Raw genomic sequence first — 17,784 nt, 5'->3', positions numbered from 1 at the left:
GAAGGAGTTGGAGCTGAAGGCGAAAAGTTTGGACACCGCTCCTTCTGGTGGCAGCACTCCACCAGCGCAGGTAGAGTCCAAGGTGTACATCCCCAAAGATGTAGTAAAGGAGTATTTCAGAAAGGATGACATAGGGCAGTGGTTTAGGGCCTACGAGGTGGCCATGTCCTCACACCGGGTCCCTGAGAAAGACTGGGGAGCGGGGCTGTGGGGAAGGTTCCTTGCTGAAGGGCGTGACACACTGTTAGATTTACCCTTAGATCTCCAAACCTCATACCCCCATATGAAGGAAGCTTTAATGACCAGGTATGGGTTAACTCCGGAGCTATATAGACAGAGGTTCAGGGAGACCAAGAAGATCCCTGAGAGTACGTATGTGGAATATGTGACCTTTTTCTGCAGAGCGCTGGATGGTTGGGTGAAGGGTAGCAAAGTGAATGATTATCAAGGGCTGCTTGATTTAATTGCATGGGAGCACTTGTCCAGTCAATGTTTTCCTGAGCTACGCCAGCACCTGATTGATAGCAAGCTGTCCAACCCGAGGAAGCTTGCTGAGGAGGCGGACCGCTGGCTCAGCACCAGGGTCCACAAGGGTCAAGTGGGAGACTCCGCCAAAGGTGGGCAGGGTCCCCAGCAGAAGAGTGGGGGGGACAAGGGTAAACAGAAGGGGTTCCAAAAAGGCCCCCAAAGTAATTCCCAAGGGAACCAGCAGAAGGGTTCTCAGCCTCCCCCGCCCCCGCAGCAGAACGGGGCCCCGACAGGTAGACCTGTTCCAAAGGGGCCCTTCAATTGTTATAGGTGTGGTGACCCGGGTCACATTGCCTCTGATCCTAAGTGTCGCCTGTTTGGTAAGACCGCACCCACTGGTGCTCCCCCCCGGCAAGTAGCTAGTGTTAACTTTGGGGAGGAGGTAGCAGTCCAGGAGGGTGGGGGTCCCGGGCAGATGACCCTAGTCTCGCTAGGAGACAGTGAGATGGTCCCTGTAACCTACCTGCCCTCTAACACTAAGAAATATGGGCAGGTGGTGACCATCAATAGAAAGAAGGTTGAGGCTCTTAGAGATACAGGAGCCAGCGTGACCTCGGTGAGGCAACACCTGGTGTCTCAAGAGCAAATTGTACCCAATGCCTACTGTAGGGTTGTCAATGCTGACAACGTAGAGAGTCGTTGTCCAATGGCTCAAGTTCCCTTTGAGTGGGGGGAGGTCTCTGGTACTCTACAAGTCGCTGTGAGAACTGACATGCCTGTAGATTGTCTGCTAGGGAACGACCTGGAGAGCTCCCCTTGGGAAAAGGTGGAGAAGACCACGCATCTGAGGATGGTGGGTCTACCCGACTGGGCGTGCGTGACCACCCGGTCCATGGCAGCCAGTAGGGGTGTTGAGAGGGTCCTGGAGCCTGAGGGAGAGGTCCAGGAACCGGCCTTAGGGAGAAGGCGCAGGAGGCGCGGGAAACCGGCCCCCGAAGTTCCCACGGCCCAGGAGGAAGTAGACCCTGAGGGGGATGCTCTGGAGCCTACCGGGGAACAGATTGCCGAACTGGGAGATCTGCCTGAGCTGACCCATTGGCAGCAAGAAGGAGGTCCCTCCAGGGAGGAATTCTGCAGGGAGCAGAAAGAATGCCCTTCTCTCGTGGGTATGCGGCAACAGGCTGCAGACCAGGCCAATGGTGTTCAGGCCAAAACACACTACGTGTACTGGGAGAGTGACCTCCTGTATTCCGAGCCTAAGGCTGCTGAACCTGGGTCAGCCCGTGTGCTGGTGGTACCCCAGAAGTTCAGAACCTTCCTACTGGGGCTGGCTCATGATGTGCCGTTAGCAGGACATTTGGGGATGGACAAGACCTATGACAGGCTTGTCACCCACTTTTACTGGCCCCAAATGCATAAGAATTCAGATTCCTACTGCAGAACCTGTCAGACTTGCCAGGCAAGTGGTAAGAGCGGAGGGAAGCACAAGGCTCCTCTGCAACCTTTCCCTGTGGTCGGTACGCCATTCCAACGAGTGGGTATTGATATTGTGGGGCCTCTGGACCCCAAGACAGCCCTGGGCAACAGGTTCATCCTGGTCTTGGTGGACCATGCCACCCGGTACCCTGAAGCCATCCCTCTGAGGACAGTGACGGCCCCCGTGGTGGGACGGGCACTGATGGGAATTTTCTCCCGAGTGGGATTCCCTCTAGAGGTGGTGAGCGACAGGGGGACCAATTTCATATCCACATATATGAAATCCCTGTGGAAGGAGTGTGGGGTAACTTACAAGTTCACCACTCCTTACCACCCCCAAGGAAATGGGTTGGTTGAGAGATTCAACCGAACCCTCAAAGGCATGATCATGGGCCTGGACGGTCCAATGAGGCGTAAGTGGGACGTCCTCTTGCCATGCCTGCTCTTCGCTTACCGAGAGGTGCCGCAGAAGTCTCTAGGGTTCAGCCCCTTTGAGCTTCTGTATGGTCACCCGGTAAGAGGACCTCTGAGTTTGGTAAAGGAAGGCTGGGAGCAATCTCCCAGGAAACCTCCCCAGAATGTATATAGTTACATGCTGGCCTTCCGAAACCAGACTCGGCGTTTCAGGCAACTTGCTGAGGCAAATCTGGAAGCCAGCCAGGAGGAGATGAAGCGGTGGTACGACCGGAATGCCACTCTGGTAGAGCTTCAACCTGGACAAAAGGTGTGGGTCTTGGCCCCAGTGGAGCCGTGTGCACTTCAGGATAAGTGGACCGGTCCATTTGAGGTTGTGGAGCGCAAAAGTCCTATCACCTACTTGGTGGACATGCAGACTCCCAGGAACCCTTTGAGGGTCCTACATGTTAACCGCCTTAAGCCCCACTTAGAGAGGACCGAAGTGGGCATGCTGCTGGCCACTGATGATGGAATGGAAGAGGAGACCGAGCCTCTTCCTGACCTCTTAGTGGCCTCTGAGAAAGATGGGTCAGTGGATGGAGTTAACCTCTCACCCACCCTGACGCCCGAACAACAGGAAGACTGCCGCCACTTGCTGGGACAATTCTCCGACCGATTCTCCCTGGTTCCTGGTGTCACAGATTGGTGCGTCCATGATGTGGACACAGGAGACAGCTTACCCGTGAAGCACAAGGCTTACAGGGTAACTGACAGGGTCAGAGCGTGCATTAAGGAGGAGGTCTCCAAAATGCTTGCGCTAGGGGTGGTTGAGTCCTCCAGCAGTCCTTGGTCCAGCCCCGTGGTCTTGGTCCCAAGGGCTGCTGCGCCGGGAGCCACGCCTGAACTCCGGTTCTGTGTGGACTACAGAGGACTCAATTCAGTAACGAAGACTGACACGCACCCCATCCCCAGAGCTGATGAGCTCATTGATCGGCTGGGGGCTGCCCGGTTCCTCAGCACGTTTGATTTAACGTCTGGGTACTGGCAGATCGCCTTGACCGATGGGGCCAAAGAGAGGTCAGCATTCTCTACCCCAGATGGGCACTTCCAGTTCCGAGTCATGCCATTTGGGATGAAGAATGCCCCTGCCACCTTTCAGAGGTTGGTCAACCAGGTACTGGTTGGGCTGGATGCGTTCAGTGCCGCCTACCTGGATGACATCGCAGTGTTCAGTGCCACCTGGCCTGAACACCTGCGCCACCTCTGGGAAGTGTTGATGGCGCTGCGCCGAGCAGGCCTCACGATCAAGGCAAGCAAGTGCCAGATCGGGCAGGGTTCCGTGGTGTACTTGGGACACCAAGTGGGGAGTGGCAAGGTGGCACCCTTGCAACCCAAAATTGAGACCATCCTGGCTTGGGAACCCCCCAAGACGCAGACCGCAGTGAGGGCCTTCCTGGGGCTCACTGGGTACTACAGGAGGTTTGTCAAGGGCTATGGAACGATCGTTGCCCCCTTGACAGAGCTGACTTCGAAGAAGCAGCCCAGGAACATGATTTGGACTGACACCTGTCAGAAAGCTTTCGACACCCTGAAGACTGCCATGTGCACGGCGCCCGTGCTCTTGGCCCCTGACTTCTCCAAGGAATTCCTAGTCCAGACAGACGCTTCAGAGCATGGTGTGGGGCCTGTTCTCTCACAGATGACTGAGGAGGGCTGGGACCAACCCGTAGCCTTCATCAGTAGGAGGTTACTTCCACGGGAAAGTAGGTGGAGTGCAATTGAGCGAGAAGCATTTGCTGTGGTCTGGGCGCTGAAGAAGCTAAGACCCTACTTGTTTGGGTCTCACTTCCGGGTTCAGACGGACCACAGGCCCCTCAGATGGTTGATGCAAATGAGGGGTGAGAACCCGAAGCTGTTGAGGTGGTCCATCTCCCTACAGGGTATGGACTTTACGGTGGAACACCGTCCGGGTACAGATCACGCCAACGCTGACGGTCTGTCCAGGTATTTCCGCCTTAGTGACGAGGAACCCCCTGGGCAAGGGTAGTTCTCCCCACATTTCAGCTGGAGGGGACACGTGTTAGACCTGGCACCTTGGCGTGAGTTTCCCTTCCACTTTTTGATGGTGTGCCTCGACTGCTTTGCTGGTGTTGTCCGCTCAGGGCACTGCGCCACGGCTAATCCGTGCCGCAGTGCAAGTGCTCCCTAAGTAAAGTGTACCTGTAATTGATGTCCATGATTGGTTGATTGGATTCACTGTCAGTCCCCAGTAGAGTGCACCAGGGGTGCCAGGGCTTGTGGATGCCAATGCTGCTGGTGGGCTTGCAGCGCTGGTTGCGCCACCCACGGAAGCGGCCTTGTAAAATGTGTCTAGGGTCTGCCACCGCAGACCCTGTGCGCGGTCCGGGACCGTCGCGCTGACTGCGCAAGTGCCCCCACTTGCCAGTCCCTAAACCTTCCCTTACCTACACATTAGCCACCCCTCTGGTAGGCCCAAGGGCAGGGTGCATTGTAGGCATAAGGTAGGACATGCCCTGATGTGTGTGGCATGTCTTAGTAGTGAATTACAGCCCTTTCCGTTTTTCACTATTGAAGGTTACCTGCTCTCCATAGGCCAGAATGGGCTGCCGGGATCACGCCAACGCTGTGACCCCAGTGGACTCCGAGAGCATGGTAGAAGTGTCAAGTTTAGTATGCCTGAACTCAGGATGATAAAATACTTCTTGTAGTCAAGTTTATTTTAATATCCTGGGTTTGTAAATACTACTTTTAGAAAGTTAGTATTTACTGACCTGACCATCTCAGTCCGCCTCTGCTGTATGTGTGTGTGTTCTGCCCGGCAACAGTAAGGAGCAGGGTTGGGGAATCCCCAGAGACAGGTTGGCTGCCAGGTGGTGGGTAGAGAGATTACACCTGGATGGGTGGGAGGAGTACACCTTGACTCTTGAATAGACCTGTGCTCTGCCACCACAAAGCCGGCGCCACCCCCTGTGGGGCGGCTGATGTCTCTGCCCTGCTGCTGAAAGGAAAGAGCAGAGTCGCCATAACAAAGTGCTCCAGAACTGGACTGAGCCAGGCCTAGGCCCCCTGGCGCTAAAGAACAAAAGAATCATGGTATAAAAGTAGGAGCCTGGCTCCTAAGAAATCAGAATCCTGTTTACCACAAAGAACCTCTGCCCGACTAGAAGGAGAAGAAGACGCCGGAGGAGCTGGCCTGCTGCTTGCCTTGCTGAGAGAGGAGAGGAAGAGACTTACTGAAAAGACTTTGCTACTTTGTGCTTGAACATTCTCCAAGGGCTTGATCTGAGCTTGCCCCCTGAACTGAACCCCAGGAACAGTGGGTTCTCTGTGCTTCTTGCTCGTCCTCCAATTCGAGCCGTGTGGGCATCCCGCTGGAAAAGAGACTGCGCCCCTCATCGCCCCTCCTAGGGCCGTGACACTCAGAAGCTCGCCTGCCTCCAACCCGTGAGAGCCCCGCTCCGTCCGGAGCCGCTCTCTGTTCCCGGGCCAGGCCGCCTGCATCCCTGTCACCGCCTGTCACTGGAGTGCGCTGAACGCGCTATCACCCCTCCTGCCGGAAGCCGTCCGACGACTGTGATCTAACGCCGGGTCATCCAGCTGCACTGACTGTGCCCTGTGACCCCGCTTCGCTATCCCCGGACATCTCAGGCCGCGCCGCCCCCGCTGTGGAGACCCTCCTGCACCGCCGTGCCAAAGGGTCGCGGGCCGCGCCTGCCTACTTGCCCCCACCTGCTGATTGAGGACCCAAGAACACGTCCCAAGCTGAGAGTCGCACCGACCTGTGCCGACTCTCCTAATCACGGAAGAAGTCCAGTATCGGGCTCGGGGCCCGCAACGCCTTATTTCCCCGTTCGCAGGAGCCGATCTCTGTGAGTACTGGAGCTACAAGTAAAGAGACTACAAAGTATCCATTTGAAACTACGAACCCAGAACATTTGCCTGCTGTATAACCTGGTGGCATAGCGAAAACGTTATTGGTCTTGTGATAAGTCTGTTGAGATATATATACCTTATTTTTACATAAAGAATCGTATTTTTATATATATCCAAGTCTGGTGTCCGTTTCTGGGGGGATTGATGTATTTACTGTGTGTACGATTGTAAGTGCTTAACCAACAACGCCTGAGGAATCGCCTTGGCTGCTCACGCCACGCACCTAGAGGGTGAGCAAGGGTCATTCGCGAGGGGTTATCCTGCGCCCTGACGTGGAGGATAGGGTTCCTGCTTGACACAAGGGCAACCTTGCGCCAACCAGAGATCCCCGACTCTAACAGAAGGTGTGAAAGACAAGTGTGTAGCTGGTTAGAGGACTGCATGCATAGTGGATAGGCGTTTGAAGCAGTCCATGTGCTAAGGCCTGGCTAGGTGCATGAGTACTTGGGTACTGACTGAATGATTAGAGCACTGCAAGGAGAGTGCCTGGGTGAATGCATAAGTGGTTTCGTTTTGGTGCAGTGAATGGATTAGTACATGGTGCTGAATGGGTCACTGGAAGAGTGCAAGGGGAGTGACAGGGTGTTTGCTGGAGTGTATTTATACTGACTGGGGAATTGAAGGTGTGAAAGACAAGTGTGTATGTGGTTAGAGGACTGCATGCATAGTAGATAGGCATTTGAAGCAGTCCATGTGCTAAGGCCTGGCTCACTGCATGAGTACTTGGGTACTGACTGAATGATTAGATTGCTGCAAGGAGAGTGCCTTGGTGAATTTATAAGTGCTTGGGTTTTGGTGCAGTGAATGGATTAGTACATGGTGCTGAATTGTTCACTTGAGGAGTGCAAGGGGAGTGACAGGGTGTTTGTTGGAGTGTATGGATACTGACTGCGGATTTGAACGTGTGAAAGACAAGTGTGTAAGTGGTTAGAGGACTGCATGCATAGTGGATAGGCGCTTGAAGCAGTCCATGTGCTAAGGCCTGGCTCAGTGCATGAGTACTTGGGTACTAACTGAATGATTAGAGTACAGCAAGGAGAGTGCCTGGGTGAATTTATAAGTGTTTGGGTTTTGGCGCAGTGAATGGATTAGTACATGGTACTGAATGGGTCACTAGAGGAGTGTAAGAGGAGTGACAGGGTATTTGCTGGAGTGTGTGGATACTGACGAGGGAATTAAAGGTGTGAAAGACAAGTGTGTAGGTGGTTACAGGACTGCATGCATAGTGGATAGGCGTTTGAAGCAGTCCTCATGCTAAGGCCTGGCTCACTGCATGAGTATTTGGGTACTGAATGAATAATTAGAGTACTGCAAGGAGAGTGTCTGGGTGAATTTATAAGTGTTTGGGTTTTGGCACAGTGAATTGATTAGTACATGATGCTGAATGGGTCACTGGGGGAGTGCAAGGGGAGTGACAGGGTGTTTGCTGGGGTGTATGTATACTGACTAGGAAATTAAAGGTGTGAAAGACAAGTGTGTAGGTTGTTAGAAGACTGCATGCATAGTGGATAGGGGTTTGAAGCAGTCCAAGTGCAAGGCTTGGCTCGCTGCATGGATACTCTGATACTGAGTGAATGATTAGAGTAATGCAAGGAGAGTGCCTGGGTGAGTTTATAAGTGTTTGGGTTTTGGCGCAGTGAATGGATTAGTACATGGTGCTGAATGGGTCACTGGAGGAGTGCAAGGGGAGTGACAGGGTGTCTGCTGGAGTGTATGGATACTGACTGGGGAATTGAAGGTGTGAAAGACAAGTGTGTTGGTGGTTAGAGGACTGCATGCATAGTGGACAGGCATTTGAAGCAGTCCATGTGCTAAGGCCTGGCTCGCTGCTCAAGTATTTGGCTACTGACTGAATGATTAGAGTACTGCAAGGAAAGTTACTGGGTGTATTTATAAATGTTTCGGTTTTGGCGCAGTGAATGGATTAGTACATGGTGCTGAATGGGTCACTTGAGGAGTGCCAGGGGAGTGACAGGGTGTTTGCTGGAGTGTATGTATACTGACTGGGGAATTGAAGGTGTGAAAGACAAGTGTGTAGGTGGTAAGAGGACTGCATGCTTAGTGGATAGGCCTTTGAAGCAGTCCATGTGCTAAGGCCTGGCTCAGTGCATGAGTATTTGGGTACTGACTGAATGATTAGAGTACTGCAAGGAGAGTTCCTGGGTGAATTTATAAGTGTTTAGGTTTTGGCGCAGTGAATGGATTAGTACATGGTGCTGAATTGGTCACTGGAGGAGTGCAAGGGGAGTGAGAGGGTGTTTGCTGGAGTGTATGGATACTGACTGGGGAATTGAAGGTGTGAAAGATAAGTGTGTAGGTGGATAGAGGACTGCATGCATAGTGGATAGGCATTTGAAGCAGTCCATGTGCTAAGGCCTTGCTCACTGCATACGTACTTGGGTACTGACTGAATGATTAGAGTACTGCAAGGAGAGTGCCTGGGTGAATTTATAAGTGTTTGGGTTTTGGCGCAGTGAACGGATTAGTACATGGTGCTGAATAGGTCACTGGAGGAGTGCAAGGGGAGTGACAGGGTGTTTGCTGGAGTGTATGGATACTGACTGGGGAATTGAAGGTGTGAAAGACAAGTGTGTAGGTGGTTAGAGGACTGCAAGCATAGTGGATAGGTGTTTGAAGCAGTCCATGCGCTAAGGCCTGGCTCGCTGCATGAGTACTTGGGTACTGACTGAATTATTAGAGTACTGCAAGGAGAGTGCCTGGGTGAGTTTATAAGTGTTTGGGTTTTGGTGCAGTGAATGGATTAGTACATGGTGCTGAATGGGTCACTAGAGGAGTGCAAGAGGAGTGACAGGGTGTTTTCTGGAAGTGTATGGATACTGACCTGGGGAATTGAAGGTGTGAAAGACAAGTGTGTAGGTGGTTAGAGGACTGCATTCATAGTGGATAGGCGTTTGAAGCAGTCCATGTGCTAAGGCCTTGCTCACTGCATACGTACTTGGGTACTGACTGAATGATTAGAGTACTGCAAGGAAAGTGACTGGGTGTATTTATAAGTGTTTCGGTTTTGGCGCAGTGAATGGATTAGTACATGGTGCTGAATGGGTCACTGGAGGAGTGCAAGTGGAGTGACAGGGTGTTTGCTGGAGTGTATGAATACTGACTGGGGAATTGAAGGTGTGAAAGACAAGTGTATAGGTGGTTAGAGGACTGCATGCATAGTGGATAGGCGTTTGAAGCAGTCCATGTGCTAAGGCCTGGCTCAGTGCATGAGTACTTGGGTACTGACTGAATGATTAGAGCACTGCAAGGAGAGTGCCTTGGTGAATGCATAAGTGGTTGGGTTTTGGTGCAGTGAATGGATTAGTACATGGTGCTGAATGGGTCACCGGAAGAGTGCAAGGGGAGTGATAGGGTGTTTGCTGGAGTGTATGTATACTGACTGGGGAATTGAAGGTGTGAAAGACAAGTGTGTATGTGGTTAGAGGACTGCATGCATAGGGGATAGGCATTTGAAGCAGTCCATGTGCTAAGGCCTGGCTCACTGCATGAGTACTTGGGTACTGACTGAATGATTAGATTACTGCAAGGAGAGTGCCTTGGGGAATTTATAAGTGTTTGGGTTTTGGTGCAGTGAATGGATTAGTACATGGTGCTGAATGGGTCACTAGAGGAGTGCAAGAGTAGCGACAGCGTGTTTGCTGGAAGTGTATGGATACTGACTGGAGAATTGAAGGTGTGAAAGACAAGTGTGTTGGTGGTTAAAGGACTGCATGCATAGTGGATTGGCGTTTGAAGCAGTCCATGTGCTAAGGCCTGGATCAATGCGTAAGTACTTGGGTACTGACTGAATGATTAGAGGACTGCAAGGAGAGTGCCTGGGTGAATTTATACGTGGCTGGGTTTTGGCACAGTGAATGGATTAGTACATGGTGCTGAATGGGTCACCGGAGGAGTGCAAGGGGAGTGACAGGGTGTTTGCTGGAGTGTATGGATACTGACTAAGGAATTGAAGGTGTGAAAGACAAGTGTGTAGGTGGTTAGAGGACTACATGCATAGTGGATAGGCGTTTGAAGCAGTCCATGTGCTAAGGCCTGGCTCGCTGCATGAGTACTTGGATACTGACTGGATGATTAGAGTACTGAAGGAAAGTGCCTGGGTGTATTTATAAGTGTTTGGGTTTTGGCGCAGTGAATAGATTAGTACATGGTGCTGACTGGGACACTAGAGAACTGCAAGGGAGTTACTGGGTGTTTGCTGGGGTGTATGTATGCTGACTAGGAAATTGAACGTGTGAAAGACAAGTGTGTAGGTGGTTAGAGAACTGCATGCATAAAGGATAGGGGTTTGAAGCAGTCCATGTGCTGAGGCCTGGCTCGCTGCATGAGTACTTGGATACTGACAGAAAGATTAGAGTACTGCAAGGAGAGTGCCTGGGTGAGTTTATAAGTGTTTGGGTTTTGGCGCAGTGAATGGATTAGTACATGGTTCTGAATGGGTCACTAGAGGAGTGCAAGAAGAGTGACAGGGTGTTTTCTGGAAGTATATGGATACTGACCTGAGGAATTGAAGGTGTGAAAGACAAGTGTGTAGTTGGTTAGAGGACTGCATGCATATTGGATAAGTGTTTGAAGCAGTCCATGTGCTAAGGCCTTGCTCACTGTATACATACTTGGGTACTGACTGAATGATTGGAGTGCTGCAAGGAGAGTTCCTGGGTGAATTTATAAGTGGTTGGGTTTTGGCGCAGTGAATGGATTAGTACATGGTGCTGAATGGGTCACTGGAGGAGTGCAAGGAGAGTGACAGGGTGTTTGCTGGAAGTGTATGGATACTGACCTGAGGAATTGAAGGTGTGAAAGACAATTGTGTAGGTGGTTAGAGGACTGCATTCATAGTGGATAGGCGCTTGAAGCAGTCAATGTGCTAAGGCCTTGCTCAGTGCATGAGTACTTGGGTACTGACTGAATGATTAGAGCACCGCAAGGAGTGTTTCTGGGTGACTTTATAAGTGGTTGGGTTTTGGCGCAGTGAATGAATTAGTACATGATGCTGAATGGGTCACTGGAGGAGTGCAAGGAGAGTGACAAGGTGTTTGCTGGAGTGTATGCATACTGACTGGGGAATTGAAAGTGTGAAAGACAAGTGTGAAGGTGGTTAGAGGACTGCATGCATAGTGGATAGGCGTTTGAAGCAGTCCATGTGCTATGGCCTGGCTAAGTTCATGAGTACTTGGGTACTGACTGAATGATTAGAGTACTGCAAGGAGAGTGCCTGGGTGAATTTATACGTGTTTGGGTTTTGGCGCAGTGAATGGATTAGTACATGGTGCTGAATGGGACACTAGAGGAGGTCAAGAGGAGTGACAGCGTGTTTGCTGGATGTCTATGGATACTGACCTGAGGAATTGAAGGTGTGAAAGACAATTGTGTAGGTGGTTAGAGGACTGCATTCATAGTGGATAGGCGTTTGAAGCAGTCCATGTGCTAAGGCCTGGCTCAGTGCATGAGTATTTGGGTACCGATTGAATGATTAAAGTACTGCAAGGAGAGTGCCTGGGTGAATTTATACGTCACTGGGTTTTGGCGCAGTGAATTGATTAGTACATGGTGCTGAATCGATCACTGGAGGAATGCAAGGGGAGTTACACAGTGTTTGCTGGAGTGTATGGATACTGACTGAGGAATTGAAGGTGTGAAAGACAAGTGTGTAGGTGGTTAGAGGACTGCTAACATAGTGGATAGGCGTTTGAAGCAGTCTATGTGCTAAGGCCTGGCTCAGTGCATGAGTACTTGTGTACTGACTGAATGATTAGAGTACTTCAAGGAGAGAGCCATGGTGAATTTATTAGTGTTTGGGTTTTGGCAGGGTGAATGGATTAGTACATGCTTCTGAATGGGTCACTAGAGGAGTGCAAGAATAGTGAATGGGTGTTTGCTGGAAGTGTATGGATACTGACTGGAGAATTGAAGGTGTGAAAGACAAGTGTGTTGGTGGTTAAAGGACTGCATGCATAGTGGATAGGCGTTTGAAGCAGTCCATGTGCTAAGGCCTGGGTCAATGCATAAGCACTTGGGTACTGCGTGAATAATTAGAGGACTGCAAGGAGAGTGCCTGGGGGAATTTATACGTGGCTTAGTTTTGGCGAAGTGAATGGATTAGGACATGGCGCTGAATGGGTCACTAGAGGAGTACAAGTGGAGTGACAGGGTGTTTGCTGGAGTGTATGTATACTGACTGGGGACTTGAAGGTGTGAAAGACAAGTGTGTAGTTGGTTAGAGGACTGCATGCATATTGGATAAGTGTTTGAAGCAGTCCATGTGCTAAGGCCTGGCTCGCTGCATGAGTACTTGGATACTGACTGAATGATTAGAGTACTGCAAGGAAAGTGCCTGGGTGAATTTATAAGTGGTTGGGTTTTGGCGCAGTGAATGGATTAGTACATGGTGCTGAATGGGTCACTAGAGGAGTGCAAGAGTAGTGACAGGGTGCTTGCTGGAGTGTATGTATACTGACTGGGCAATTGAAGGTGTGAAATACAAGGGTGTTGGTGGTTAGAGGACTGCATTCATAGTGGATAGGCGTTTGAAGCAGTTCATGGACTAAGGCCTTGCTCACTATATACATTCTTGGGTACTGACTGAATGATTGGAGTGCTGCAAGGAGAGTTCCTGGGTGAATTTATAAGTGGTTGGGTTTTGGCGCAGTGAATGGATTAGTACATGGTGCTGAATGGGTCACTGGAGGAGTGCAAGGAGAGTGACAGGGTGTTTGCTGGAAGTGTATGGATACTGACCTGAGGAATTGAAGGTGTGAAAGACAATTGTGTAGGTGGTTAGAGGACTGCATTCATAGTGGATAGGCGCTTGAAGCAGTCCATTTGCTAAGGCCTGGCTCGCTGTATGAGTACTTGAATACTGACTGAATGATTAGAGTACTGCAAGGAGAGTGCCTGGGTGAATTTATAAGTGTTTGGGTTTTGGCGCAGTGAATGGATTAGTACATGGTGCTGAATGGGTCACTGGAGAAGTGCAAGGGGAGTGACAGGGTGTTTGCTGGAGTTTATGTATACTGACTGGGGAATTGAAGGTGTGAAAGACAAGTGTGTATGTGGTTAGAGGACTGCATGCATAGTGGATAGGCGTTTCAAGCAGTACATGTGCTAAGGCCTGGCTCAGTGCGTGAGTACTTGGGTATTGACTGAATGATGAGAGTACTACAAGGAGAGTGCCTGGGTGAATTTATAAGTGTTTGGGTTTTGGCGCAGTGAATGGATTAGTACATGGTGCTGAATGGGTCACTGGAGGAGTTCAAGGGGAATGACAGGGTGTTTGCTGGAGTGTATGTATACTGACTGGGGAATTGAAGGTGTGAAAGACAAGTGTGTAGGTGGTTAGAGGACTGCATGCATAGTGGATAGGCATTTGAAGCAGTCCATGTGCTAAGGCCTGGCTCACTGCATGAGTACTTGGATACTGACTGAATGATTAGAGTACTGCAAGGAGAGTGCCTGGGTGAATTTATAAGTGGTTGGGTTTTGGCGTAGTGAATGGATTAGTACATGGTGCTGAATGGGTCACTGGAGGAGTTTGTGGCAACAAGGGACCAGTAACGGCATGCATCTCGACGGCAACATCAGGCACTGTGTCAGAAGCTCGGGCCACAACAGAATTTCTCAGCTTCGAAGGGCAGGAAACCGCCGGAGTCATACTAAGAAGAATCGGCCACTCGCTGTAGTTTGACATTGTCAATCGAAATGTAGCTGTTATCCTTTCGACCAGGAAGTGGAGGTAAAATGACTGTTCTAGTACCCTGCACTCCAAGCACAGGAACCGGTGCACGATAAGAGGGGCCGAACTCCTTCTTGTTCTCCACCTTCTCACGGACCAGATCACCAACTCGAGGTAGCCAGCTGACTACCGGAATCTGAATTTCAGCTTAGGATGAGGAGGGTACGTGTTCCTTCGCTAGACTGTTTCTGGCTTCTTGAAGAGTCTGCCATACAGCACAGTGTTCATCTACGTCAAAGGGTGCGGCTGACGCCGCCAATATCTAGACCATCAAGGTCCGGGACAAACATTCGTACACCAAAGAGCATCATGTATGGGGTCCGCCCACCCAGAGACCTTCTAGGGATATTATTAAGTGCACGTTGCACATCATACAAGTGGGCTAGCCAGTTCCAGCCAGTACCCAAAACTCTGGCTGTCAAAGATTGCTTTAAGTCACGGTTCATTTGCTCCACTACACTATTACCCTCAGGTCGGTATGGAGACGAAAATTTGACTTGGACCCCCAAATTTCTCATGGCCTCTTTGTACGCCTCAGAGGCGAACGCCGGGCCCTGATCAGAATGAAAGGTACCACATGCAAAACTCCCAACAAAGACACGCAAATCTTTTATGACAGTGCGAGAATCAGCACTCCTTTGTGGCCACACCCACAGAAAAAGTGTGCACGAATCAACTGCAACCAAGATGTATTTGTACGCAGTATCAGAGGTAAAAGGACCGCAATGATCTAAATAAACACAACCCATCGGTTTATTAGATATGTACAACTGAGTTTGTGTTGGGCGCGCCGCAGTTGAAGGTTTAATCTGCTGGCAAATGTCACAATTAAGAACATAAGCCCTGGCTTGTTTATACAAACCGCACCACCAGTAACATTGTTGTAACAGAGATACAGTAGCTGCAACGCCGGCATGCGCTGATGCCATGCCCTCGTGAGCCGCTAATATCAAAGAAGGTCTGCAGTCCGCGTTGGGAAGCAATCTGTCACCAACATCATTAATCCTCACTAATGGGACTTTATCAGGACTTAAGCAATAATGGTAACGAGCAGGGAAACCTCTTGGTGGCTTCGTTCCCTGCTCTGTAGCAGCAATAGCTGCCAAGATGTCATCATCGATCTTACTTTTGGATCTTGTAACTGCTGCTACTAAATATGTCGCCACTGCTGTTTTTGCTGCCTCGTCAGCTAGGCTGTTGCCGACACCATGGACACCAACTCGTTGGTGACCAAGAGTGTGAATTACATTCACGAGAGGCAGACGTTCTTTAAGATCTGCCACTCGAACCCAAAGCAATTTATGCTTAATAGTGCTACCTTTGGAATCATGGTAGTCATTCTGAGACCAAAAATGTAGATTGTCGTTGTAAGATTGAACACAATAAAAGGAGTCACTTACTATAAGAGTAGTGACCCGGGGATCAGCAAACTCCAGTGCAAGCACCAGAGCACGGGGCTCCGCCAACTGCGCAGTACAATCACCCAATGACTGCGTATGCACGACATCGGACTGGAATTCACCATTTATGAATGTACCGACTACAATTGCGCAAGCCGCTGAATAGGCGTGCTTTGATCCAGTTGCGGGTTGCGCAGAACCGTCAGTGTATATGACACAATGGTAATCCTCGAGCGGGCGCAAGGACAGAGGAGCCGGATGAACGAATTCATACTGCGAAAACTCCTGAGTCTGAAGTGCGGCGTCAAAGATAAAAGTGACGTCCGGCGAGGTCAAGGAAGTGGCCCATTGTATCCACCTTGGATGCAAAGCTTTAGAATTCAGTACAGTCGCTTTTATCACCGCCTCAAGGGCAGGATAGGGTGTTCCCACCAACATGCATTTTCCTTGCGACAGTGCTCGTTCTTTCAGAATCGCCATCTGCACCGCTGTCAGAACTTTCTCGACAGCGGAAAAACGCAGTTCAGCTGAAGTGTACAAGTGAGACTTGTAAGCAATGGGGACGGTGTCGCCCTCATTGAACGTTAAGTATGTGAAACCAACTGCGCGGGGCACTATTCTTATGACCAGGTTAGTGTGGTTATCACGTGTCATTAAGTATTTAGCAGCAAGAAGATCAGCTTGCAATAAATGCAATATAGCTGAATGCTCTGGCAGCCAACAAGATTTGGAAAAAGTAGGTTGTACCAAGGCGTAAAGCGGCTTGATACGCTGGGCATAATCCGGGATGTAAGTTCGACCGAAATTCAAAAAACCCAGCAGGGATTGTAATTTCTTCAGTGAAGTAGGAGCACGGAGGCATGCGCACTTCTCTAGAAAGTGCGGAGCCAATCCTCGACCTTCATTGTTGAGTTCGCACCCCAAGAACAACACTGTATATTCCGCAATGTGTGACTTTGCAAAGTTGAATTTGTAACTGAAGTCTGCAGACAAAACAATAATGTGATCAACGCGACCGAGATGCGGGTCCAATTCTTAATCTGTGAGATAAATGTCATCCACATACGAGTACGCATCCGGGTCTATACCCTCCAAGAGGGAGACCACGCGAGCGGCAAAGACTCCCGGGCTGTTCTTATAGCCCATTGGCAATCTTTTGAATTGTTTTTGTTTGCCACCGGAGGTGAACACCGTCCTCTCACTACTAAGAGAGGACAGGTTATGGCTGTAAAAGCCATTGGAAATGTCAAGTGTGGTTTTAAACCTTTTTCTCACGAGACTATCGACGAGAGCCGAACTGTGGGTGTTCTGTACTGTACAGGTCCGGCAATGAGAGTTTAAGTGCCGGTAATCCAAAACTAGGCGGTACGACCCGTCAGGCTTCGTCACAGTTTTCAAGGGATTATTCATAGGTGACACACATGTTTCGATTACTCCCTGATATTCCAATTGTTCAAGGATTGACGCGACGTGAGGTCTAGCTTCACGAGGAATGGGGTATTGGGGTTGAGGTTGGGGCGTAGTCCGCAACGGAATCTCATGGCCGGGAGACAATTTATCCCAGCCAACCTGTTTTCGATATAACGCAGGCGCTTGCACCTGAGCCCATTCCTCGGCGTACTTTTTAGCTAGGACTTTAGGCACTGTATGCGCAAAGGACGGGAGGATTACCTCCTCCCCTCTAGGAGCATCTAAAACGAAAGCCGGGGGCCAATCTGCCTCCGTCAACAGAATATCATAGGTAGTGGTCAGATTATCCCCAAAAAAACCTTGAATTGTACGTTGTATGTCACCTTCAATTTGAATGACTATATTATACAGTCTATCAGGGGGAGACACCCGAGTGTCAGCAGTTTCAATATTCACAAATATATCAGTTGCTGTCGCCACCAGATATGAACGCAGTGCTTGTCGCACTACTGTAACTTCCGCCGCGCTGTCTAGCAGCGTTAGCGCCCATGTCAGGCTCTGAAGCTGCGTCCGTACCATCTGAGGCATACCTCGCTGTCAGTGCAGCAACTTTCTTCTTCTGAAACGGGGGTCGTTGACGTGCAGAGTCCTCTTGCTTGCCTTTGCCGTCAGTCTGTCGGGACTGCTCACGTGCTTGCGGGGCACCCCGACTTTTTCCAGCGCCTCCGCCACCGGACTGTGAAGCCGATGTTTCCTGTGAAGAACGAGGAGAACGTTGTTCAGAAACCTGAAATCGATCAGGTGACTTAATAGTAGCACGATCACGCAGATCATAAGTGCGTTCACTACCTGACTGTACTGGAGAGGCAGGACGAGACCCCTGTTTCTGTTGCTGCTTCTCCTGTTTTTTCGCCCTCCAACTTTGTTTTG

The sequence above is a fragment of the Triturus cristatus genome, chromosome 1_2, assembly GCF_964204655.1.
Source record: "Triturus cristatus chromosome 1_2, aTriCri1.1, whole genome shotgun sequence".
NCBI classification, from domain to species: domain Eukaryota; kingdom Metazoa; phylum Chordata; class Amphibia; order Caudata; family Salamandridae; genus Triturus; species Triturus cristatus.
This window is presented reverse-complemented; position numbering follows the sequence as displayed.